Here is a 27,929-nt window from a genome sequence, read left to right as displayed (position 1 = left end):
CCGAAAGTATAAGGAGATACGGGTATCAGTATCATTCTTGATAAACCATATGTTTCTTAACTACATGTATGGCTGATGGACACTAAGGCGATGGAAGAGTGAACAATGCAAGTTTAATTCTTGTTTATGGAGCCTGTATGAGCCTAGATACACCATATAAAAATGTACACTGCATTGAATTGGCAGGCAAAGAAAAGGGCGCTTTCAAATTCATGGAATTTTTCTGTCAAGATGTTTTCATTGCTGTCAGGCAGAAGCTCGGTGGTCTAGTGGAGATGACGCCTGTCCGGAGATCAGGGGGTCGTAGGTTCAAATCCTGCTCGAGTATGTACGTCCATGATTTATTTATTTTTTTTCTGCTGCCAGGCAGAAACTCGATGGTCTAGTGGAGATGACGCCTGTCCGGAGATCAGGGGGTCGTAGGTTCAAATCCTGCTCGAGCATGTACGCCCATGATTTTTTATATCATGGCTACTATAGAAACACTGAACAATTCAGAAAGTGTCATTCTTTGTGTATTGATTTCCTATTAGGATTATTTCCTTAATGAATGTTACAACTATTCATTTTCAAATGAATGTAAATTGAAATGAACAGATTTAACTGTTGCACTAGTTATCAAATAACAGTTTCTTTTCACATTGAAATCAGCTATTGGTACATTTACTGCTTTATGTTTCTGACTGTGGCTGATGGACATTAAATGCAATAGAAAAATGAACAATGCATGTTTTAATTCTTGTTTCCAAAGCCTGTGTGTTGATTGAGTTTGGGATGTGATGACTGAAATTCTAGTTAATTCCTTATAAACTGTATCAATACATTTGTATGTAATTTTGTATCAGTAAAAAAAAAAAATCACTTTAGTTTTAAATTTGGACAGGCAAATACAATCCACTTGATTTACATGTATGTGTATGTAGGAATATCAATTCAAGGTGTAATGGACACGAAATGGTAACTGCTGACCCAATGACAACAGCAAAATGCTCCTTTGCATACATTATTTTGATATTTCAGCCTTTGTATATACTGCACATTGCGGTTTAAAATGAACTACACAATATACTGGAGAATGGGAGTGTATTGTATACCTTGGAAATTAAAAAAACTCTGTAAAGTTCAAGTTTCTGTCCTACTCTTGTGTTACATACGTTCACCACTAATGCAGTGATACATGTCATATCATGTACTTTGGGATTTCAAGAAACTCTACGCCAATGAAGCTTTGGCTTTTCCTCACACACACATGCACCCATACAGATATGAATGTGACAACAGTTTGCCCGATTATGGAGGAACTTAGTACAAACATGATCTCACCTTTCGGATATGATGCACAAATTTTCTGGCATTAATCATGAATGCACACTTCAAAATGACACAAATAATGAATGTTTTCACAAATATGGACACCCTAAATTGTTCTTATCATAATGTATCAGCACAATAAATAGTGTCAGATGATTTCAAATCAATATTTGTATTCTTTGTATGAGGAATCCATCATTCCAATATTTCTGTCCTACTCTATGTGTTACACGCGTTCGCCCCATAGCTATTACACATGTCTTACTTACATACCCACTCAAGCTCTATTTGAATACAAAGTTATCTTTTCCTACTTAAAAATATTTAATATAGGTATTAGGCAACCAAACTCTGAAATATGGATACTCTGAAGACAATTTTAATTTTTCATGTTTTTCCAACCTAAAACTACCCATTTACTGTGGAAATGCCCATATCTGTACTACTGTACTTCATCGTTTTCCAGATGTTTCCATCCACTATTAGGCCTCCTGTAGAGTCCGTTGCACTGCAAGAGATGGAACGGATATAGGCCTACAGCTGTACATGATGTAGGCCTAGGTGGTCTACAGCACATAAACGCATCATACGCACGGCATAGCCACAGGATGACTACCGGGCAAAACGCATATCTACAGTAGCCTGACTACATAGTAACCGCTCACCCCGTAGCGCACGAGTGTAGTTGATGATGACCGCGAATATCTGCCCTACATTCTATAATACGCACTGCACGCACTGCAGTACGCGTGTGCGCAATGCTAAGAATTCGATGCTCAAAGAAATTGCAATATTCAAAATATTCACGACTATTTTATGATGCTTAAATGCAGTGATGGCTGGAAAGGTCTCGTCTACTGAAGTTAGTGAGTAGGCCTTGATTTTTTAGTTAAAATCCCTCGAAGTTGAGGTAAGTCGTACGAATAGGCTCTAGTCGTCGACCTGACAACTGTCGGCAAATAACTGAAGGATAGTAGTGTACGTATTTACATGGAATTGCATATATACGCAAACAAAAAAAGTTAGAAACTCATACAGAGATGGCACTTGACTAGTAACCACTCACCCCCCCCCCCCCCCCACTAATTATGTGTGTATGTGGTGCGTGCGCTTTCAGACCACATTGATTTATTACCTCCCCCCTCCTCCCCACTAACTATCCTCTTGGATCCGCGACAAAGTGGGAGGCCCCCGAAAATTCAGATTTTGAATTAAATAATCAAAGCAATTGACATTTAATGCATTCCTCTATTGTGACATTGCTATGAATAAATATATAATTATATACATACATATATATAATATACGGTTACAACTCATTATTCATAAGGTTCGTTAATCCCAAAATGAAGTAAGGTTTCAAATAAAAATGTCCCCATCTCTCGAACATTATCGAGTTTCCCGAAGTACGTGTACACGTTCCAGGAAGTCAAAAAAGGAAATTGCAGCTACTGAAGCAATATCAGGAGATGATTTCATAACTCACATGAAATCCAAACAGAAAAGAGAGTTAAAGAAAAGAAAGGAAGAGAAAGAGAGAGAAACAAAGAAAAAAAGAAGAAGGCACAAAGACATTGAGAAAGAAGAAAGAAGAGGGAAGATCTAAAGAAGAAGAAAGTTCAGAGATGAAGTTGGGCATGTTGGGTACAGGAAATAGAAAGATCAGGGATGGGATTGTGATGAGGATAGAAGAAATGAACCATAAAGAAGAAATAAAACAGAAGGAAGAAATGAAGTTGGAAGAAACTGAGTGCAAAAAAAAAAAAAGAGAAGTGAGTTTGGAAGAAGATAATATGTAAAACAAGAGAGAAGAAAACAAAGAAGATGGCTCTACAAAGGAGAATAGCGTAGAAGAAAAGAAAAAAAAAAGAAGAGGAACAAAAAGGAAGGAATTGAATCAGATGATGTTGGATATGTATGTCCAGCATGCAGGAAAGAAGAAGCCGTAGAAGATCAATGGGTTTCTTGTGATTTTTGTGACACATGGTTGCACTTGGAATGCAGTGAACTAAAAAATAAGGTTGAAGAAGACATCAAAATACATGTATCGGTGTCCTTTCTGCTAAACTGAAAGGGGAACATGATCGCAGTCTCTCTCTTTTCCCTTCTTCCTTTTGGATAACCTTACGTACCAGTGGAGAAAAAAAAATGATCTTGTTAATATTGTATTTAAGGGCAAGTCCAAGATAAGGTCCCCTCAGAAGGCAAAATTTCATCTTTGCTGAATATTGACATGTTTGGTATCATTTTGAAGCTTATGAGTTGAAATTTTGATTTCCAGGGAGGAAAATATGATATAACATGTATGTAAATTTATGCAAATTTCAAGGGCTTTATTTGCATAAATGTGAAATACAGCATTACGTATGGGACATTTATAAAAAGGAAAGCAAATGATATTTGATTAATATGTGGACATAAGAAGTTCATCAAATAGTTTAACTTGGTATGAAAATTTAGGGATTATGCAAATGATTATGCAAATTAGCTCGTGTCCTATCATGACATGTCCCATACGTAACAAATTGAGGTCATTTTTTAAAGGTTTTTTTCTGAAATTTGTGAGGTTATTTGAATGCTCTTTTGGGAAGTTCTTATTTATTGTTTAAAGAAGTTAAATACTACAGAAAGAAGAAAAAATAGTCAAAGAAATATCTTTTATTAGGCAATTAAATAATATTACGTATGGGACAAATGCGTTACGTATGGGACATCCTCATACATATTGCATGTGAATGCATGTACAGCTGTAGCTAGCTGGGAAGGTCTCTCAGTACACAAATCGTCAGTCATCCTGCAGAAAGCATCCCAACTTTGCAGCTACTTTTGAGTTATAGGGTACACTTGAAACAAAACATGTACTTGACTGAACAATTTTCAGAAAGAGGGAGGGGGAGATGCCAACATACACGATGAAAATCAGCATTAAAGGGATGATTAGTTGTCGTAGAAATGTTGATTCAGTTTTCAACATTTTACAAGATGATTGGAAACCACTTATATGAATTATTAAAGAGCATACAATTCTAAGACTAGAGGAATTCTAAGTTTATTTTATGAAGATCCAATTTGAAATGGCTGAGATATCAAAAAACAAACAAATACAAAGTAAAACAAAGTGATCCTTATGAAAAATGTGACCCACCTTTTATTAGGACACCACGTTTCTGGATATCTCAGTTATTCAGTTTTTGGTAGTAGCCACGACAAAAATCATGGGTATAAACACTGAGGTGTGGCTCAAATCAACAACCAGGTTGCTAGACAGACATGTTATTTACTCGATCACTGGGGTTCCACGCAACAGCGGATTGCATATTTATTAAAGTTAATATCTCTTGTGTCAAGTCGTTTTTTATTGAAACTGAATGGCAAACTGCCCTTCATCAATCGAAGTAAACACTTTACTATTCAATCTTTTAGTAGTAACTATCCTGATAAAAATACAGGGCATGCATACTCAGGTTGGTCATCAAAATATAAAATATGATTAAATATGATTATAATGGTAAATATTTTGGGAATATTGATTCCCTTGACAGTCTGGATCAGTATTTGAGTAATTTCAACTGATTCTACGTCAATAATTATGCAAAATACCCATGAACATGGTTCTCTACACACTAAACGAATGGGGGACAAAGGGCATGCACACTCGGGTTGGTCATAAGAATTATAAAATATGATTAAATATGATAATGATGGTAAATATTTGGGGGAATATTGTTCCCTTGACAATCTGGATCAGTATTTGAGTAGTTTCAACTGATTTTACATCAATAATTATGCAAAATACCCATAAACATGGTTCTCCACACACTAAATGAATGTGGGACAAAGTGTCCCATACGTAACTGTCCCATACGTAACACGTCATGTCTGTCTTTAATTAGAACCTGTAATTAGTGTTTTTGCCTCATGACTTGAAACTTACCTCTGATAATCTTGAGTGTTGTGACTTTCATCACAGTGAGTTACAAGTTGTAGGATGAAATACTTTTAGAGAGTTTTGAGGTTGAAAAAAATGTTTAAAAAAACAAAATTTTTCTGGTCCCATACGTAACGGGACATATTTTCTCTTCTAGAATATAATTGTCAAGGTCATTTTTCTCCATCTTTTACATGATTATACTTCTCGTAGATATCAATCACCATGATAAAATTCAGTATGATCAAAGGCCATTAACACTATTTTTTAGGTCATAAAAGTCTCTGAATGTCCCATACGTAACGCGCGCGTTATCTTGGACTTGCCCATAATCTACACACTTAACTCAACACTATTTTGAATATACAGTTTATGCAAAATATTATTTTGAAAATTCCATTTTAGACTTTTTCTTTTCTCAGAAGTAATATGTGCGTCGACATTATAAAACAAATAATACGTATGAGCGAGCGGCTGAGAAATACAGGTATTTACTGGACTCAAAAGTGATATTGCTGTTATGACTATATCCCATATAATAGTTTTTGCTATATAAGCCTATACCAAAAAAAACCCACCACACATATAGGTATACAACTGAAGTTTGTTTTTATGCATCTTTATTTCAGATATTTAATGAAAATTACTAATATGACCGAAATTTTAAGCACATTGCAAGCATACTCTTTTGAAAAGATCGCCAGCCTTGCTGTAGATTTGCCTGTTTATGAAATGTTTGCAGATATACTTTTTTTTTTATAATAACATTTTTCGAAGTGCTCATAACTGGTATGTTTTTATTCTTTTTCAGCATTCCCTAAATTCACCAGAATGTCTGGGGGACTTTCCATTCATATATATAGAATTAAAAGCTTGTGTGGTGAACTGTATAAATATGTATACTTCTAGTCCTTTTTCATATACTTATAATCAATTCCATGGAAATTGGGATGCAATGATCAACAAGAGATTATATCAATGTGTGATCATAAAGGTACGAGGCAAACCCCCCAACCTCCTCCTCCTCCTCCTCCTCCCGCTGAGTGAGATTGTCAGCGCTAACGAAACAATAATTTTTGCATGCATGAAAAGTCAGTTTTCTTTTCTTAATTAATCATCCCCCCCCCCCCCCCCCCCTCCATAGGAAAAAAAAAAAAGCCAGGTTACTGGCGTGGTTTGCGTCCATGACATATCCAGGCAATCACACTTTGGTAAGAGGTTAAATTTAAACATCACGTTTCATCTTTGGTGGCTGATTTGAGTGAATCCTGGCATTATCAACGGTGTTAAGATAATTATGTTTACACCATGTTGGTGTAAGAATTTTAACACCCTGATTTTGCCAGTTTATACATGTAAGTTATGTGACCTTGAAACGGGTGGTATCAAAGTCCAGTCCACACTTTGGTAAAAGGTTAAATCTATTGTTTTCAAGCTATGTTTCTGTATTTTGTACAATGATGTACCCATAAGCCTTTTGTTTTATGGAAAGTTTTGAGCCTAAAAACATTTTATGCCAGTTCTGAAATCTATACTCTAGGCCTACAGAGCATGCTGTATACGCTTTTAATGGATGGGTGATATAATGATGTTTATAACGAAAGCTTTGTTGGAAAAGTTGTGAGACATTGACATTATATATAAGTGAATGGATTTCTTTGTAAAGTTCCTTGTTTGCCACGTTTGTACAACTTGAAATGATCTAAGGAAAAAAAAATGGAAGAAACGGAAAGGAAAAAAAGAAAAAGAAAAAAGAAAAGGAATATTAGAATAAAACAGCGGAGGGCATTACGTAAAATGCACGTGAATTTAGTTGCATCGAATCTATTCTGCGTTTTAAATGTTTTTATTGATCGCTACATCAAAGACCTCATGAATCATTCAGTTCAGTACATTATGAATAATGGCTATTTCATAACTTGTATACAGGGGAATCCTGTTCTAACGAGATCGGATACAACGAGAATCCGCTTATAACGAGATAAATCGTCCTGTCCCAAATAAATTTGCATGTTACAAGCCTAAATGGAGATTTGGAGTTCCGGCTATTGCGAGATAATTTTCGGGCGTAAAAACAGAGAAAAGCAAAGATGAATTTGTGCGGATTTAACGACAACTTATTTTCTTTTAAGCCGAAATTAACAATGGGCAAAATCACGCTTTATTTCAAAACCAGAAAAGGTTAATTCTCCGTAAATTATCTGAACTATCATTTCGTGCAAACAGACTAACATAATTATGCCAGTGCCAAACAGAAGCAATCAAGGTGATAATGGCGCCACAAGTTCATAAAGTCTCTTTCCGAGGGCCGTGATGGAACAGAATCAGAATATTTAGGAGCTACAGCCTTCGCTATATATGCCGAAATGTTATCACAAATGCTACACTTCGAATTAACGTTATCTAATGGCTTAAACAAGAAAAAAATGGTGTACAGTATAAATGTACATGCGTTTATGTATCCGAAATGTTTCCAAAGATAATCAACGGGAGTATCTGTGAGCGGCGAACACAGCGAATTGTACGTTTGGGGAGAAATTTTGAACATGTTCAAAAATCCTTTGCGATAAGAAAGAACTGCTTGTTAAAATCAAAACTGTTCTTGAGTTTGATCGCAACCGTTACCGAGCCCTGACGAAAGTTAGAATCTGCCATTATTCGCTGCTTTCGCAAACATTGGCTGCTCAGTTAGTATACCCATTTACGTAACTTTGATAAGATGAATTGAATTAAATGTCAAAATTAAAATACGATGGGGTCGTATGCTAAAATTTTAATCAAGTCAACTCTAGCCTATCGAAATACAAGTACTATTTCACTCAATTTTGCAATCCACAGTTTAATAGCTGGTACGTGGTTTTCGTTTTCTTATAAAACGGCATTGACCCGTCAATCTCGTCAGGTAAAACATTCACGCAAAGCACTGACGCATTCAACCTCATGCATCACAACCGGGAAGCTGTTTCCCTGGAAGAAATAAAAGATGAGAGTATAAATTGTGGTGTAAACTTTCACCATAGTACACATGGTTTATATCAGTAATTTGTCATAGAATGAAACATAGATTCGGATTTTATTCACAGCTTTCATCCATGCGAGTTTCGCTAAACGCAGAGTTGATGGCGCGATACTTTACCTGTAGTTGCATAAATTTTGCTCCATCTCCTCTTCTCTCTTCTCAGATGTGCAGATTGATCAGCATGGGACTAACAAAAGGAAGGCCCCATATACGATATGATTACCGGTATATGATTTGTCAAATCTGAAATATTTGATAACATGCGTCTAGAACAAAAATAATTGTACTTATCGCAAGAATGCTCTCTCATTTTCCTGTCGCATTTCTTGTTTTTCTTTTCATCAATATGACGTCGTCATAATAAAATGCAGGTAACCCAATTTTAATAGAGCATTTGTATATAAAGTGTACATTCCACAAGCGTTCGGATACAACGAGAATCCGGATATAACAAGCAAAATCACCCGGAACCGACGATCTCGTTATAATGGGGGTCCCATCTATCTATAAAATTCTGTTTTCGCAACTATAAATAAGCAGACCCGTCTTTCACATAATAATAAATACGACACATGTCCAATGCAGCATACTTACACAATAAAGAAAATGAAAAACAACAAACCAAACATTAATGTGATATTAGATTGTTCGAATTCAGACATGGAAATTGAATACAATTACATGTGTATATGAAATATCCACCACATCGTATGCTGCCGAAAATTTATGTTTATCTCAGCCTCGGCACACGTGTTGGCAGACATGCCCTTTGCTAGTTAGCATCATTCAGAAAGGGACTTAGCATCCTTCAGAGTCTTACAAATGTGCGGCGCGCGCGCCATGTATTTTAGTGAGCGGCTACTAGTCAGGGGTGAGCGGCTACTAGTACAGGATGTAACGACGAAGTATCGCGCATTTATTCCGTTATTGGACTTCGTGAACAGATGTTGGTATCATACATTCGGAAAGAGCAATATCGCCAACCACGTTTCACATGATTGAATCGGGAAGGAGATAATTTGTTAAAACTATTCACAATAAAGTATCAAAGTGAGCGGTTACAATTTGTACTAGTCGGGCTACTGTACTTGTATAGTTATGGATGACAAACAGAGAGGATGGCCATACGTGATGAATATGAAGGGGTTTTGTAGTAGGTTGCTAATAGAGCATAGAGAATTTATGCTTCTACTCACCATTCGTTGTTTCTATAACACACAATATACCCGCCCTGGAGTCGATGTTGTTGCAGGAAATTGATCCTCCAATTAAAAGTTCAATTATTGCACTTCTCCCATTTATAGCACATACACAAGAACATAACGCGACACAAAATGTAATTCCAGTAAATAAGGTGAAGTAGCACAATGGAGAAATAGCGCAATACTTACTTACTTACTTGGGTATGCTTGGGTGTAGAGACTGGAAGCAATGTCCCTCGTTACAGTTCTTTCCCGTCTCAGGTAGGGTTCATATTTGATTGGATTATTTCTCCAGTGTCTTTCTAGGGAGGACTTGAATTGGTTTATGGTGGTAGCGTTGATGACTTCCTTACAGTAGGTAGTGCATTCCAATTGTTTTCATTTCTTATTGAGAAAGAAGACTGCCTCAGACTAGAATGTTGAACGCTCCACGAGACAGTGTGAAATTATAGATGGAAAGAGATATTTATAGACTGAGAGAGAGAGAGAGAGAGAGAAGTTCGCGAGTCCAATGTTTGATGATGAAGTGTGTTGAGTTTATAACTTGACGTTTCCGTGCTTTCACGATGAAAGCTGGTCAAGGAGTGTAGGGAGTGTGTGCATTGCTGAATTTGGGTTGTAAGAAAATGTTGGAACATGCCTGCAAAACTTCTTAGAGAGGTGGAGCGAAGAAAAGAAGGAGATTGGTTAGAAAGGATGTCCATCTCGCATTGGCATGGTGACTGGAGTAGTGACTGGAGGTGAAGTTACGTTGTTCGTGAGGAATTTCAGACTTATGTGAGTGCTTGTGATACAGTGGGCCAGAGCGGTGGTAAAAATGTGCTTGTATTACTTTGTAGAGTGACCACAAGCTGATATGGTCAGCGAGTGGACGAAAACAATTCTTAGTAAAGTAAGAAAATGAAAGCATGACTCATTGTGCTGCTACAAAGATGTCACAGCATACATGTATCGATCTACAGGATACAGCACATCCACAGTATATGAACCGCACATGAAGCTGATGTTTTTTTCTGTACATAATCACCCCACATGCGTAGTTTTTTCATTTTGTTTGGCCCTTAGACCGCGCACGTCGGCTCCTCTAAAATGGAAACTTTGCAAATTTGTCCACTAGATTGACGATTTGAACAATGGATGAGCAAAATATCGCCCGTTTCTTGTACGGTGGGCCTATCCGGCAAAGTGTGACAGGGGCATAACCAGTTAAAGGACAAAGAATGGGAAATTTAAATTAAGAAAACAGTCTATATAAAAAGGTGTCAAAGCAGAGGGAAATGTCTCCTGAAAAACAAATTTTTAATATGACTTAAAGGCAAAAGTACATGTACTTGCCAGGTATATAACGTTTACATTTAGAACAATTTATGAATTCAGATGCTGAGCATTAACGTTACACAACAAATTTGTCGCCTCCAAATCAGATTTGCTGGTATGGTATTCACGACAACAATATCAAACTTCATTGTCGTTGTTAACGCCTCAGTTTAGACAGGGAGGTGGGAAGAGGACGTCCCTGATTTAGACTTCAGCAAAAGTAATTATAGATCTTTTTTTTTTTTTTTTTTTTTGAGACTTCAAAGGTAGTCAGCAAAATAACATCACAGTAACCTGGACAGGTAACGGTATTCAAGAGCACTATTAATACTGTAACACAGTCTTATCTAGCTCGGAGTCCTTTCAGTCTGCCTATAGCTGCGAGACAGCCCTCCTCAAAGTCCAAGATGATATCCTTCGCAGCATTGACAAAAGGAAAGGGGTTATGCTAGTAATGCTTGACCTGTCTGACTGCGTTCGATACAATCGATCATGAAATTCTGCTTGATCGCTTACACAACACCTTTAGTATCAAAGGTTCAGCTCTACAGTGGATGGCTCCTTACCTCACAAATCGAAGGAGTCGTGTCTGCATGTCCGGTCACTTGTCTAGGGAGTGTACTTCAGTGGTTGGTATTCCACAGGGATCTGTAATTTGGCCCCTATTGTTCACCATGTATACCAGTCCTCTTGGAAATCTTCTTCGTGCTGAAAATGTTAAGTATCATACATAACATGCAGATGACGTGCAAATCTATCTTGAGTTTGACCCCAGTGACCCTTCCAGTGTTGAACTCACTCTGAATGCACTGTCCAGATGTGTGGGTAAAGTACAGGAATGGATGACTGTGAAAAAGCTGAAACTCAATGAAGATAAAACAGAGTTTCTTGCTCTTGCCTCCCAACGCCATCTTAAGCTTGTACAGGACGTCAAACTTGCTCTTGGTACAACTCTCATCTCTCCCTCTGATCATGTGCGCAATCTTGGAGTTATCTTTTCCTCTGATGCAAAGATGAGCACGCATGTTTCACAGATTTGAAAGTTAGCAAACTACTAAATGTATCAGAAATCTGTGGAGGATCAGAAAATTTATTGATGCTTCTACACGTTGTCACACAGGAGTCCGTGCATTGGTCTTATTGCGACTCGACTACTGTAATGCTCTTCTTGGCGTAATCAGTCAGGCTGATGTGGATTGCTTACAGAGAGTTCAGAATGCTGCCTCTAGACTTGTGTACCATGTTCGTTCACGTTCTCATGCCACTCCTCTTATATGTCAACTCCACTGGCTGCCAGTCAAAGCAAGAATATCCTTCAAGCTTCTCCTACTGGTCTACAAAGTAGTCAACAATAGAGCTCCAGAGTACATTGGGGAGTGTCTGGTACGACACTCTCACTCTAGGCGCACTCGTCTTTCATCATCCGTTACATTCAATCAACCACACATGAAAAAACTAGCTGGCGATGCAGCTTTCTGTTTTGATATTTCAATTCCTCATTCATAGATCTACAACTGTACATTCAAGAATGTGAAAAAAATCGAACAATTAAAGTGTCAATACAGAGCGATATGTAACTTTACCGATTTCATCTGTCTGGTTTCAGTTGCTCTGGCATTTTGGACGGGCGCGTACGAGGACGTTTGACAGATTTATGATTTTTGATGACGTCCGGCGTGTACGCACATCAACCAGCGATCGTGCCACTTTGTGAAAGTCATGACCGACCAGTCGGAGTTTTCACGAAGTGACACCATCGTTATTATTACGTAATTATTCGAGATTGAGATTCAAAATTTTGTCAGGGTTGTAGATCTCGGTATATATACTATCATAATATGCAAAAATCTTAAAATCGAAAATTTACACGATTTTGGCCGGTCGTGCCACTTCGTGAAAACACCGACGAATCGTAAGTAAAGGACAAGATCATTTTTATGCCTCCGCCCCGAAGTGGTGCCGGAGGCATTATGTTTTCGGGTTGTCCGTCCGTCCGTCCGTCCGTACGTCCATCCGCTTTCATTTACGCGATAACTTGAGTAATATTGACTGGAATTTTACCAAACTTGGTCCAAGTATAAAGTATGATGGGGCAATTATTTTGATAAAATTTTGGGTGAAATTGGCCAAAGGTCAAAGGTCATAGGTCAAGGTCAAATCATGAAATTGTATCCGTTTACGCGATAACTCAAGACTGGATCGAACAAATTTCACCAAACTTTGCCGGAGGATGATGTATGCTGGGGCAATTACTTGAAATTTTTTAGTGAAATCAGACAGAGGTCAAAGGTCAAAGATCAAGGTCAAATCCTAAAATTTATCTGTTTAAGTGATAACTCAAAACTGGATGAAGCAGCTTTCACCAAACTTGGTCCAAGGATGATGTATGATGGGACAATTAGTTGAGTAGATTTTAGTGACATTGGCAAGAGGTCAAAGGTCAAAAGGTCAAGGTCAAATGCTTAAAATGTTGCTATTTCCCCCATATCTATGCAATGCCCGAAGATATTTTCTTGAAACTTAGTATAGACATGTACTACTGCGTAAAGATTCTCCAAAGAGAGTTTCCTGTCATAAGGTCTAAGGTCAAAAGGTCAAAGGTTGGGTGAAAATGTTGCAATATCACTTTTCTTGCAAATAGTTCTATGTATCTTCATGGAACTTGGTACATACGCATGTACTGACTGGCAGGGATTATCTAGGGAATTTAGGGGTCGTGGGTCAATAGTCAGGGGGTCAAAGGTCAAGGTCAACTCCTCAAAATTTTACTATTTTCCTCATATATGCAATGCTTGCATTATTAGTTTTAAAACTTAATATGTGTTATACATGCATTACCTAATGGAGATTCTCCGGGAAATTTCCAGCCAGAAGTTCAAAGGTCAAAGGTTAAGGGTCAAAGGCCAGGTTTCAATGCCCCCCCCCCCCCAAAAAAAAAAAAAAATATATTTTGTACTGTAATTACACTCTTTCTTCATACCTTGGAAATTACTCAATGCATAAACTTATAAAAGGGTCCATCAGAAGTCAAGTAAAAATTCTCAATTCCCTAAATATGTGTACCTGCACTCTTAGACAATTATAGCAAACCCAGTTCAAGGAAAGTGAACATTCAAGATATTTCTGACAAACCTGTCATTTCAATATTTTGCCAGTGATGTGAAACTGTCATCACACATTGTGAAGACATTGTACTGTACACCTATTGGGAGAATCATGCATTATGGCGGAGGCATCAGTCGCCATAGCAACATTTCTAGTTATGTGATGTCATGTTAAACAGGATATTTCGAATGTACACAATATTGTTTTATGGAAGACCACACATGTCAAAATGCATTTTTGTCGAGCCCACTGGAGGTGAGGGGAGACTAAGGGATCGCCTGTGGCGTCTGTCCGTCCGTCGTCCGTCTGTCCGTCGTCTGTCCGTAACGCTATAAAAAACTTGAATAACTCTGTACTCTGGGCTTCAAGTTGAATCAAACTTGGTGGGAAGGGCCCAATGTTAAGTTTTTAGGGCACGTTTCGATTATGGGTCATAACTTTTGATCCATAAGTCCGTTTGTGACTAAACTTGGGTGGTAGATGTCCCTCGGGGAGTTGAAGGTCACCTCAAGGTTAAAGGTCACAGGCAGGGGTCAATGAACTTTTAGGGCCCAATGTTAAGTTTTTAGGGCACGTTTCGATTATGGGCCATAACTTTTGATCCGTAAGTCTATTTGTGACCAAACTTGGATGGTAGATGTACCTTGGGGAGTTGATGGTCGCCACAAGGTCAAAGGTTACAGGCAGAGGTCAATGAACTTTTAGGGCCCAATGTACTGTGCATTTAATTATGACTCAGTACTAACTTTTAATCCATAGGTCCATTTGTGAACAAAATAGAAAAAGAGGTGTTGTACGTTTGTGGGCGAGACACATTACGGCACTTGCCTTGTTGGATTGGCAGGGGGAGAGTTTATGTATGATAAAATGCACTATTGGCTTTCCATATAGTATTGTTACCATGACTACATCCAGCCCCTCAAATAAAGTGGCTACAACCAAAGAGGTTTGAGAAATGGAGTAACAACAGTCTCATTCCCTTTGATCCCATGTTTCATGCCACCACTCAGAAATATTTGAAGTACAGCTGTATGTGCTAAACTGGAGCTGCCTCTCAGATAGGAAGACAATCGATTCATGTGGCATTGCATCATGAATGTCACTCTCAAAGGAAGATGTATGTCTTTATGATGGTAATTGCTTTTTGCCGTCCCTTCTTAGAAAACAAGCGGCACATTAATAGTACAGGCACGGGGATATGCGAATAAAAATTGTACAAAAATTGATGAAATGAAAATAAAAAATTACTTGTTTTTACATGACTTTTGGTTTACACTAATCTAGCATATAAATGAATAAAGAACTATACTCGAAAATTATACCATATCAGTTTCATTTGTCAGAAGCGATCGGAAAGATGATAAAGTCGGCTTTGTAGTAAGAGTACAGTTTCAAATATTTTCACAACATACAGCTCAGGTTTACATTTTTGCACATAATCTTGGCCGGGGTTTACTTTTGTCTCATATGCTTTATCATTAAGAGAACATTCATTCTATTTGACAAATAAACAAGCAGAATATAGACGATATAATGTTAGAGTTTAAAAAGAATCTTCAGATTGCTCAAAAAAAACGGCGGCATGGAACCCTGATCATCAAAGGGACAAGTGCACCTGTGGAATTCTTTTGTGCATCAATAGAAAAATGGCAGCTGTTTGAATAATTACAGCCAGTTGGAACTCCATCTCTTAAACCCCCTTGCTACAACTAGGACCCCGTTTACAGTGCGAGGCCGAGTCTACCTTCATTTCAGTGTAAACGCGCAAAAGGCCAAATGCGAGGCCAAAATTGGCCTCGCATTTGGCCTCGCTCTGGAGGTGGTCTCGGCCTTTTCTCAGTGTAAACGCAAACTGGGCCAAATGCGCGGCCAATTTTAGTCTGGCTTCCAAACCCTCTGCTTGTATCTTTCGCTATTCAGGATATTTACCCCCTCAACCCGGCCGCGCAATTGAGGCCGGGCTGTAAACGGGGTCGAACTGGAAGTGTCTGTGGCTGCGTTTATTTTCTTTCCCCTGTTTAAACGGCTTTCAAAAGCCGTTTCCAAAGCCCTTTAGAAACGGCTTCCAAAATAGTTGCGGTTATCAATCGTGAACACGATAACTGGCCTGTCACTGCACAGCTGCATTGCGCAATTCGACCTGAGGAGAAGAGGTCATATAAGGTGTGCATGGTTCGAAACTGCAGTACAAAGCCGTTTCAAAACAGCTTTGCATTTATCTCGCTTCAAAAGGCTTCTAGAAACAGGTTTCTGGAATCCTGTTTCAGAAAGCACAAATTTGTGGCTTTCGAAAAGGCTTTCCGAAAGGGCTTTCAAAACAGCTTTGTGTTTATCAACTCGTAAAAATTCCTTGAAAGCTGTTTTGAAAACCTGTTTCTGCCGAGAAAAAGAGTTGATAAACGCACCCTACGTCTGTAGTCAAGTGTGGCCTACATTGTAGTACACATCAACAGCGAACAGTGATGGCATCTATAGAATACACTATGTACTGCAGTGCATGTGATACGTAATACACAGCACGCCATTGGCAACAGTGCAGCGTATTGGCAACAGTGCAGCGTGTTGGCAACCCGGAAGCACCATAAACGCTTTCCAGTCATGGGTCAGTGAATTTAGTCTGAGGTTAACTTGAGACACTCTTTATACAGATGTTAGCTCAGACGTGAAGCAGACCTGATCTACCTCCCGAGAGCCTAACTTTAGCTGAGGCTTATCATTTTTCGACCTTATATACTGGGATTTAGCTTTCTCCAGGTCCGCGCACCTGATAATGAAGTGGGCTATCCCTCAGCGTAAAAGGGGTATAATATAACCTGCTCTTTGCTGATGACTGCATTACTTTTTGCAGTGTGTGTGTGTGTGTGTGTGTGTGTGTGCGCTACAGGCAGGAGGGTGAAATCAGGGAGGTTGGAAATCAAGGGTAGCTCTGCAGTTACCCCCAGTTCTTCTCCCCCTCATAGGTGTTGCTCTGTGAGCATCAATTGCAGCATTAGGCAGTTTTCGCATCCTCAGAATGGACGTAGAATTTGCGGTCTGTGCGCAAAAATTGACATGTTACTATAGTAACAGCGAGCAGCCTGCTGTAGCGTAGAAATTTGGAACGGGTCTTGCCCAGATTTATGTCGGTCGCAACGAGGCTGGACATAGAATCAACAACAAATCAGCGCGCTTGTAGACACCACGCACGCATGATTGAATCACACGTGCATAGCAAGCCTCTATATTCAGATCCAGGTTCCGTCGTCTCTAAACGGGTGGTTTTTGCCTTATAATCTGTCACAATGGGTGATTTCAAGTTCCGTGCTAGTGCTAGTGCTAGCCCCCGAATAACAGCGTTAAATCGAGCTCCAACACCGACGGTCAGATTAACGAGGCGATACCGATCAAAATTATCGATCACCAGCACTAGTTGTTGGAATCACAGCACCGCGAGCTCCGCGGGAATTGCGCGACGAAAAAAGTGATTGCACGTGATTACAGTAAAATATTAAAAGATGTAGACAAAATTGCTTAGTTTAAGACACATAGTGAGGAAGATGGATTAAAATGACACAAATTTCATCCACTCCCCAAAATACAACTATCTTAATTTTGCTCCCAGGCTCGGATTTCTAAAGCCATCTCGAGAGTGTTCGTGTATGTTACGTTGGCGACCACTGCATTAGCATAGACTTAGCACGTAAAACGTGCATCTATTATGGACATGATTATGAGTCTCGAAAGGCAACGCTAACACTAGCACCGAACTTGAAATGAAGAAAATGTTAATCCCTAGGGGCTAGTGTTAGTCAATGGCGAAAAAGCACGTAAATCGCTAACACAATCAACGGAGCTCGGTTCAGCAGACGACATTCAACAACGATCCCAGCACCAGCAACCGGAAGTACGTCATAATTTTGAGGTCAACCCCCAACACCGACGTGATTTCAAGTTCGGTTTTATCGCCAGTGCTAGTGCTGAGATAGCACTAGCACTAGTACCGAACTTGAAATCACCCAATGGATTCGACCAATTTTCAGAGCTCTATAAGTAAGGGTATAATTAAAATTAAAATTTTTATACCGTAATATAAACTTGAATGAATAATTGAAGTAACTATGAGGAGCTTAACAACATCGAAGAACAAGGCCCGCCGCTTGTGAGTCGTGAGATGTGCATTGTGAATCGTTTGCATAGATCTGAAGCTGCAGCTGCAGCTGCATGCATGCAAATTTGTGTTAACTCCTTAGGCAGTCTACGTACGTCTGCGTTCAACGAAACCACTTCGTAAGGAGTGTTCTTTGAGCACGGCAGACATAGCTGGAGATCGCTCCCACGTCGTTGAAACCCCTGTACGTCGCTGAGCGAAAACACGCTAATATTACACACCTACATACAGTGTAGAAACCAGCAACACTCTCACAGCCTGTGAGACCCAAGTGAGTCACAGGTATGAGTTCGTACTTGGTTGGGAAAAAAACAAAGGAATATGAATATAATGGAGAAGAAGCAAAGGAGGGGAAATGGCAGAAATTGGATGAAAAAGAAACCTTTGTGCCAACTTGAACTACAGTTGTAGTGCTTCTGTTGCACACACATCCCAAACACTACGTATAGTGTACTTTACTCACTGCATAATTGGAATCTGCTGGGAGTAACTTTGCAAAAACAATCCCTTAAAGCAGGCGGGGTGTCCGATGAGCATGCACCATACACTCTAGGCATGAATAATCAGACCTATTACATAACTGGTAAGTGCTCATACTAGTACATGTATGCATGAATACATTGTACACACCCCTCCCCATGATCTCACATTGCTGTACAGAAATTGCAGTGCCAGCTAGGTGCCTTATGTTTAAAAGACATTGGAATGCACCTTCCCTCGACTCAGCATAACTTGCATGCTTTGGTGATACTAATGTGACTAATGAAAGACATGAGCTGTGTTCAAACGAGGGCAGTTTTGGTCGGAGTAACTTCGGAGGAAGGGTCGGAGGAAGCTTGGTCGGAGTAACTTCGGGGGAGAGGTCGGAGTAGTGCACGTCTGAACAAGGTCGTGGTAACTGCCTTGATCGGAGGAACTTACCACGACCTCTTCCTCCGACCGAGATACTCCTGAGTTTTCTCAGGAGTATCTCGCTACAACGACTAGCCGGTCGGAGTAAATTGCCCGTGCGGACAAGCCCTCAGAGTATCTCTGAACTTACATACCTTTACGACCTAGGTAAAACTTCCGGGGCATATCGCAATGTTGACATTTAGCGAGTACACGTGCACGTGTAGTGCAATTCTAACCAAGTCGATCGCGACGAATAAGCTAGTGCTCAGAAATTTCCATCAACAAGAGTGGAGAAGACAAATACCACTGGTATAAACAAACACATAAACAAACAAAACAAAGTAATCTTATGGTCGACGTGCGCGGCACTACCACTTCCGGAAGTTACACCGACTCTCCGAGGTGATCCCCGCGAAGGCCGTGGTAAATTGGTCGGAGTTTCTTCCCACGACCGTCGTGTGAACACAGGGTCGTGGTAAGATAAATTTAAATTTAAATTTTAATTGCTGCGCCATAAAATTTCACTCCGACTAGAAATACGTCTGAACATGGCTATGGCGAGGGAACATGCAAGTTATGCTTGGTCTAGGGGAGGATGCATTCCAATGTCTTTTGTTAATCATGTTTAATACTTTAGCAATGATTGACAGATGAGGTCTTGGTTAGGAAGGTTTTTTTTTGTTTTTTTTTTGCGGGCGTATCCAAGTAATCTGAAGAAAAATAGAAGATAAAAATTATTTACAAATATTATGGAATGTTTCTATCTGTTTCATCGCAAAAATGATGTAAGGCTCATTTACACTTGCTTGGAAAAATCATGATTTTTCTAAAATTTTGACGTTTGGTTGCAAGTTGCTAAGCAACTACACTTGTACACTCAAACCGGGTGTTTACGCGTGCTCCCAATCCCTCTGTGGAACATGTAGAGAGCAAAGAGTATAGAAGCTATGCTAAGAGGGCTTACTCCCGTGATTTCGCGTAGTACGCTCATGGGCGAAATATGGACACCATTGCACCATTAAAAGTAACAGACCGATAGAGGGCATATATTTATGTGATCATAATCAGTGCTGTATCACTTGGCCCTCGTATTTCAGTCTCCCTTTCATTTTTTTTTCCCTTCTTAGGGGGCATAGAGGGGAAGACATGTACTTAGGACCTTGTTTTGTCATACAGAAGTATCATTCCTGTCTAATCCTGAAATGCATTTGAAGAAATGTCATTTATTTTCCAATCTGCAGTCCCACAAAGTTTGAGCTAAAGTAGCAAAAATTATGTTTCGGGAGGGAGAGAGAAAGAGATAGATGGCATTTGTCAGCTCAAACATAAACTTTGAGGGACTACAGATTGAAAAGTAATGACATTTCTCCAATTTTTTTTAACGTATCGACAGAAAATATACTTCTTGTGATATTTTTAGGTCTGAAACGCAATTCTACCCAGCTGTATGTTTCCTTAAAGACCTGATAAAATGGTTTAGAAATTTTTTTTCTTAATGATGTGATAATATTAAATTCTAAGTAATTCTGTGGTCGTGCGGGTTTTTTTACTGTTTTGAATTTTGTTCTATATTTGTTAACATAATGGATGCAATTTCCTCGGTTTTGAAAATTTTTCTATACTTTCGCCGCATGCGGCGCACTATCACTTCTAAATTGTGATGACGTCAAAGATTGGAGTCGTCGATATCGATTGTCCGACCAGCCTAGCCATAGCCAGCGAGCTAGCAAGGCTAGCGCAGCGCAACGACAGCACCGGCCGGCGGCTAGCGCTGGCGGGGGAGTGAGCTAGCGAGCGTATAGATAGCGCTGCGCTGCACTATTGTCATTGGCTAAGCCTTTGGACAAAAGAATATTTAATGAATTGTATCGGATTTAATACTGCCAATAATATAGATTACAACTGTAGTACGCTTGAATATCCATTATTTTCACTGTAAGACCATGAAGACTGTGGCGAGAAAAGGATACTTTGCACTCGGACAACGCTAAGCTTATACTATATTTGTAAGCAAACTCATGAAATAGGCCCCACCACTGCGTGTCTGTACTAATCAAAGAGAATAGGTACTAATACTAGTAGTAGTACTACGGCGACTCGCCTGTTTATACTCGTGAATTCAGCCCCACCGTGTGGCGTTCATCGGTAGATAAGCACGGCGGTGGGGCTTCCTTCCACAGTATAATACTTGTGAATGCGGCGAAAAAGACTTCCTAATATGTCCCTCGACTAATTTAACGGCCAATTTAACCATAAATACAACCTAGTACCTAACCCTAAACCCTATCATAAACCCTAGGACCTACCCTTGCTTGCTATAAACGGACGGGTGCACGCGCACTGTGATGGGGCCTATTTGACGATAGCCCCACCACTGCGTGTCTGTACTAATACTATGGTGACTCGCCTGTTTATAGGCCTAGGCCTACTCGTGAATTCAGCCCCACCGTGGCGTTCATCGGTAGATAAGCACTGCGGTGGGGCTTCCTTCCACAGTATGATTTGTATCATAAAACAAAAACTACTCAACCAAAATTGACGATCATTCTTGGTATCATTTTTCTTAGAAAATGGCGCATCTAAATTACTGATAACAATTATTGCAGAAACTGACCATCGGAAACTGGTTAGGCCTTTTTTTTTTTCTTGTTTTTTTTTTTTTTTGAGCCACGACCCACCCTGTAACATACTCTAATCCCCCTTATTTAATGTATAGAGTGTAGCCTCTGTACTACTACAAGTTTCAAGTTTATTTATTCATTTGTCTTTCTTCCAACAATAAGTAATATAACAATAACATAACGATAACATTGACACTTTCTTTCAGGAGTATATAGGAACAACAACAACTAACACTAAAATTTTTGCAAATACATAAATATATAATTACATGTGTATGTGAAATGATAAGAAAGGGTAACAATATTTTGAGAAAGGCAAACAAGGAGACCTTAATGAAGCATAGCTTGTAAGACAAGGTCCCAAAAGATCCAAAGATCCTGCTACTATTACTTATTCCCTAATTCGCTACTCGAACGTGAATAAATTATTTTCAATCCTGCCTCCCTTCCCTATCGCATAACCTGCAAAGGAACATAATATATATACATAATACCTGAATCCTGGGGGAGCACCAAGCTTCGACGGCAAGACAGAACGGACGGAGAGAACTGATGACTTACGTACGCGCCTGGAAACCACCCTCACGAACTGCTTCTTGACATGCCGGAACCAATACCGCCTCCCGATGCTCTTATCCCGACAGCTGTTTCGTCCTGGTCCTATGATCCTCTATCTTGAGCTTGCAGGCCGTCCCGACAATACCAGTGATGGACGTCGCAATTCCGTCTCCGAATAAGACGTCCGTTCTGCTGCGTGTCGAACTAGGTCAGTGAGCTCCACAGCTCTCTCCGCCTGCAAAAGCTTCGAACCCGGCACCTGTCAACATTCTTATGCTAATAGGTTTAGCTCAGCTAACAATTGAAAATATATTACTTACTAGTCTACTAGACCTAGTGGTACTAGTACTACTACTAGTAGTAGTACTAGTAGACTACTACTACTAGTAGACTACTACTACTACTAATAGACTAACGTTACTACTACTAGTTTAATTTGTTAGCGCTGGCCGACAGGCCAGGCCACGGCCGGGACGCTCCCGCTTGCGGCGGCCAGAGTAGCCGCGCTCACTTTGTGAGCGAGCTGGGTCTGTTCTTCTACTACTTTTATACTAGACAAACAGTTACAACTTACAGTGTCAATCATGTAGAATACATTGTACAATATATCCTTTTTAACGTTAAACTATGGGGGCATACCACACATACCACTCTGTATTATTCCCAGGCGATCGTTTCCGTGAGGTCTATTCTCGGACTTGGTGCCATGTTCATTCGCACTTGCACTGGCAGCGGGAGATGCAGCTGGTTCATATCGGTAAGGTGCAGCCCCACGATAACGTTCTGGTTCATCAGCTGCCTCTCCCTCACCATCTTCCCAGTCAACTTCATGTGCTGTGCTCCTCTTCTTCTCCGCTATCGTCAGGGCTGCAGTCTTCATCATCATCATCATCATCAATGTCGAAGTTTACCCATATAGGGGAAGACATTATGCTGGAGGTATCAGGTATTTGTGCAAGCTAACTTAGTGATAATGTAGGTGGTAGTAGTGCGTACATGTCGACAGTCAGTGGGTCGAGCGGGAGCGCACATCCCAGGCCCGGGCCTGGCCGGGCTAGCTAAACGTGTACGCGTGTGTACCAAGCTAGTAATATAAGTGCTAGTGCTGAGCGGCGTCTGCTAACTGAGCACAACTCCGTGCTTATACGTCATCAATCGGTTCTGGGGTGTTGGTCACGTGACATATTTTTTCGCAAAAATTGCAACGAGGTCCTCCAAAAATGTGATATTTGGGGGAGTTTCTAGAAGCGATAAAAACTGGAACGACACTGAAAACATATTTACATTGATAATCATGACATGTATTTTACATTTCTTTTGCATATTAAAACATTTTGCACGCATTTTATCAGGTCTTTCAAATGAAGAAAATGAAAGGAAGGCAGGGTTTGCTCCATAGGCTCACGTGTTAAGAAGCTTGCGGTATTATTACTAAAATGGCCGCCGTTGGGCTCCTGTGGGGCTCCATGGCGTACTACACCCGTTTGCGTGCGAAATCGCGAGAGCACGGTACGCCCTCTACCAAATAGTAGCTTCTATACTGTTGAGTCTTTGGTAGAGAGTACGTCTGCCGCTGGCCAGAGTACAGGGTACATGCTGTACAGGTAAACGGCCGATCCTCGGCTCGTGGTCTATCACCTCCCTGATGAAACTATATTGTATATGGAAACTAGTGAAAACCTGAAGTTCTCCAACCTCACGTATCATCACCCCATAACAACTTAACAAAATAATGTTCTCCCAGAAATGCATTGATTTTGGGAGTGCCCATATACTGCTCTCGGTATACTTTGACTTTGTGGAATACAGGAGTAGGCCTACGTAACAAGTGTCGGTAATACAATGGTGAGTTCTTGCTGTCGCCTGATGAAATACCAGTCCTAACTTCAAGTCCTACTTCTCACTTTCGTCATATCGGCGAAATTTCATGATCCTCCTGACTGCTACTTTCATCAACTTTCCCATACTAAACTGAAGTTTTACACACCTGCTACGTCTGTGATCTAATATAGCAAGCTCTATAGTTTTACCGTAAGTTTACACTCTCGAGAAACACAAATTTATGTGTGCATTGGACTGATAAAAAGCCCTGGCTCAACGCTCCAACCAGCTAGCTAGCTGTGAGCAAAATACATTTTGTACACTGCACTGCAGTGAGTACGAATAGCCCGCGCTTCCACTCGTCTACCGTGTTGTAAGAGACTCAGAGGTAAATTACACATGCGCACTACCGACCCAAAAATCGCGTTGTTTCGTGAAGCTCAAACTTTGCATGCTTTTGTGCAAGTGTAAACGGTGGAACCAAAATATCGAAATTTTAAAAATCGCGCTGTTAGTAGGTGTAAATGCGGCTGTTGAGGGTATCATGCATCAACGCAAATCAACATGTATTTGTATGTCCTAAAGCCTTTAAACCCTCGCGAAAATAACAGCTCACACATTTTAAGCATAATGTAATTTCATAATAGAATCTAGTCAGATTTTTATTGTCCTGACTTGTGTTTGAACGTAGCTTTCTTGACATACAGTATGACTGGGCTCTGGCCAACTAGTGCATGCATGTCTATAAGAGTCATATCTTCATAGACCCCGTTTAGAGTGCGTGGCCAAATGCGGGGCCAATTTCGGCCTTGCATTTGGCCTTTTGCGCATTTACACTGAAATGAAGGCGGGCTGGGCCGCGGCCCAGCCGCGGCCCATCCCCGCACTGTAAACGGGGTCGTAGTCAAATGTCATTTCTCTACCCCAAACCACACATATGGTATGGTGGGGGTATAGGAATTGTTTGTGACCCTGCATCACGAAACGAACACAAAGTCGCCAGACATGAACTTTTAGTTAAGAGCATATTCCGAAAGAGCAGAAACGATGTATAACTCAAATCAAATGGACTCCCCTAACCTATGACTTGGAAAGGAGGCACACACACGGGAAAAGTGTGAACTGAGAAAAGAGGCTCTGAAGTACAGTGTCTATTCAAGCGCTAAATTTTTACCAAGCCTGTGCTGGCTGTGCGATGAATGGGACAAAAAACAGGATGTAAACCACCAGAGTAACAACAATGAAGGTATTATCAGATTGAACTAAAATTGAGCATGCCTTACAGGGTGCTACATAAGCACTTGCCCGATTGCCCGGGGCAAGTGAAAATCAAAGTCGGGCAAGTGTTTTGGAACAATGAGAAAAAATGCTTGCCGGAAGTGGGCGAGCAAAAAGTTTTGAAGCCATCTTTGCTTCTCATCACTTGCGTGAAAAAGTCCCATCAATCCAACACCAACACTCTATCCAACCAAGTTTGTTGCTCCCCATACATGCATGTGCTGTTAATTCAAATGATTGGGTTTTATCAAGCCCTTGGCTTTACAAGTGATTTCTTATATCTTTAGAGTTTCTTTTCGGGCAAGTATAATTCATGTTCGGGCAAGTGTTCTGCAACAGTATGAAAATTTGCTTGCCCGACCGGGCAAGTGGTACCAAAAAGTTATGTAGCACCCTGCCTTATTAACACATTTTATCCATAATTAATGGCAACTTTCAAAGCAGTAGCATCATCCTTTCAAAAGTTATCAGAGTTGAAAGTAAAGAGTGTGTACAAGGTTTTTAAGAAATGAAAAGGGGACTCTAAAGACACACCTAATCACACTTATCTACCCAAAAACTGTTTGAGATAAACTGCTAAGCAACACACTTTCTTGCCCATTTTATGACCCCAAATTTTTACACAGCGTAGAAGAAGACTTGCTCTTTCAGAAAATATGAAAAAGTCAAGATCGGCCGGGTTGACCCATTTCACCTATTTTTAGTCCTCACACAAAATCAGTGTGTGCAACTTTTTGCTCGTTTTGTGATGCACGGTCACATTTGAAAGTCGGGTGGCCGGACGGTCTGTTGATCGGGCAGTCTACTCTCTCACTTTTTTGAGCAATTGACCCCAAATTTGGCATGTATGACTGCTGTCAAACGAAGATGTGCAAGACTTTTTTGGGGGTTAGTATTGCACAATATGTTGCTATGGCAACTGCAAATTTAAAAAAAATCACAAAATGTTTTGAATCAGACTACTCACCGTTTATTCAGCTGAAATTTGAGATACAGTGTATATGATCAATGTAATGTGTAGGTGTGCAAGATACCTTTTTTCCCCATGTGTGTGAATAAATCTGTTGCCATGGCAATAGTTTTTTTTTTATTATGCCAATCATTCAAAATATGTGGATTGACCTAATAACTCCCTGAGGTTTTGAGTATTTGACTTGAATTTTGGCACATGTGACCACTACAGTATATGCACAGAACACATCTTCTGTTGATGTTGAACTATGTGTTGCCATGGTAACAGCATTTTTCAATAAAAAGCATACAAAAATATTGTGGATTCAGCAAACTCCCTCACTCTTTGAGCACTTAGCTTGAAATTTGGCACATGTGACCACTATGGTATATAGATGTACATGTGCAAACTTAATCTTTTGTTATTGTTGAACAATATGTTGCCATGGTAACAGTCTTTGAGCACTTGGCTTGAAATTTGTGACCTCTGTACATGTGCAAACTTAATATTTCATCATTGTTTAACAATGCTTTGCAATGGTAACAGCTTTTTTTCATGAAAAAACATACAAAAATATTGTGGATTCAGCAAACTCCCTCAGTCTTATAGCTTTTGAATACATTGCCATGGCAACAGCATAATTTGAATGAAAATCATACAAATATACTGTGTATTAAGGCAACTCCCTCAGTCTGAGCACTTGACTTGAAATTTGGAACATGTGACCACTTAAAGGACAAGTTCACCTTCATAAACATAAGGATTGAGAGAATGCAACAATATTAGTAGAACACATCAGTGAAAGTTTGAGGAAAATTGGACAATCGATGCAAAAGTTATGAATTTTAAAAAATTTTGTGTTGGAACGGCTGGATGAGGAGACTACTACAGCTTGTGAGTCATATGCGTACAACAGTATAAAGAAAATGTAAAAGAAAATTCAACATATTTTCACTTTTTTCGCATATTAAAAGAGCTCTTGACTTGCCTCTTTCTAAAGGCAGGGGGAATAATATTGCCCATAACATTTGTCGGTAACGAGTCAGGGGAATGTGTACTTTTTTCAAAAGGTGGAATTTTGTGAAATTCTCTTTATATTTTCCTTATATTGTTGTACGCAAGTTATTCATACACTGCAGTAGTCTTCTCATCCAGCGGTTGCTGCACAAACATTTTAAAAATTCATAACTTTTGAACGGATCGTCTGATTTTCCTCAAACTTTCAATGATGTGTTCTACTAATATTGCTACATTCTCTCAATCCTTATGTTTATAAAGGTGAACTTGTCCTTTAATCTTTTGGCAAAATTTTAAAATGTTCAAACTTAATATTTCATCATTGTTTAACAATGCATTGCCATGGTAACATCATTTTTCACTAAAAAGCATACAAAATATTGCGGATTCCACTTACTCCCTCCGTCTTTTGGCATTTAGCTTGAAATTTGGCACATATGACCACAATGGTACATGTATGTACATGTAGATGTGCAAACTTATCCTACGTCATTGTTGAACAGTGCGTTGCCAGGGTAACAGCATATTTTGCATAAAAATCTTACAAAAATACTGTGGATTCAGTTAACTCCCTTCTTTGAGCATTTTGATTGAAATGTGGCACATGTGACCGCTATTGTATAGATGTGCAAACATGTAACATCCCCAGTATTCGGTCACTTAAGCTTTTTTGTAACATTTTTCAAACTAAAATTATACATCATATCTACAGCAATGTATGTGAAATATATCAAATTTCTTTAATCTCAACTTTCATTT

The 27,929-nt window shown here is 39.6% G+C and overlaps 1 protein-coding gene across 1 annotated transcript in view; it reads left to right on the top strand.

Moving 5' to 3' along the window:
• The window catches only part of LOC139738779 (transient receptor potential cation channel subfamily A member 1 homolog), a 203,286-nt gene that overhangs the window by 10,482 nt on the left and 164,875 nt on the right, over window positions 1–27,929 (top strand).

This window comes from Diadema antillarum, unplaced genomic scaffold (genome assembly GCF_040938485.1).
Source record: "Diadema antillarum isolate AM-2024a unplaced genomic scaffold, OU_Dant_1.0 seq00000768_RagTag, whole genome shotgun sequence".
NCBI classification, from domain to species: domain Eukaryota; kingdom Metazoa; phylum Echinodermata; class Echinoidea; order Diadematoida; family Diadematidae; genus Diadema; species Diadema antillarum.
The sequence above is the reverse complement of the archived record's forward strand: the minus strand, read 5'-3'. Positions and strand labels throughout refer to the sequence as shown.